Source organism: Pygoscelis adeliae, unplaced genomic scaffold (genome assembly GCF_000699105.1).
Source record: "Pygoscelis adeliae isolate BGI_AS28 unplaced genomic scaffold, ASM69910v1 Scaffold46, whole genome shotgun sequence".
In the NCBI taxonomy this organism is placed as follows: domain Eukaryota; kingdom Metazoa; phylum Chordata; class Aves; order Sphenisciformes; family Spheniscidae; genus Pygoscelis; species Pygoscelis adeliae.
In genome coordinates this window covers 902,911-903,296 of record NW_008824931.1, presented here as the reverse complement: position 1 = coordinate 903,296, position 386 = coordinate 902,911, and positions in this window count along the sequence as shown.

The following is a 386-nucleotide window of genomic DNA, read 5'->3' as shown; positions in this document are numbered from 1 at the left end:
AGGAGGGGGGCAGATTTCGAATTAAACCCGCTATTATATCCCAAGACATTTAATCAGCTGTAATTATAACACATTCAAAATGAAGAATATGCCTTGACAGTATTTTTATTGTTATTGTTCATCGCATGATGTTAGACAGCTTCAGAGGCACAGGAAAGAGAAGTAAACGGGTTACAAATAGGGAATTATCCCTCGTTTAGCATTAAAATTCATTTAGATAAAATTGCCACAAACATTTAAATGGGGAGATTAGTTCCCCCTCACGCCTTATTGCACTCTCTCAATGGCTCCGTTAAGAACATTTTACACGTTGGAAATTCCGCCTTTTCGGGCCGCTCGCTGTTTCCTAGCTACCCTCCTTTCACCGCACCGGGGGAGGCCGCCGG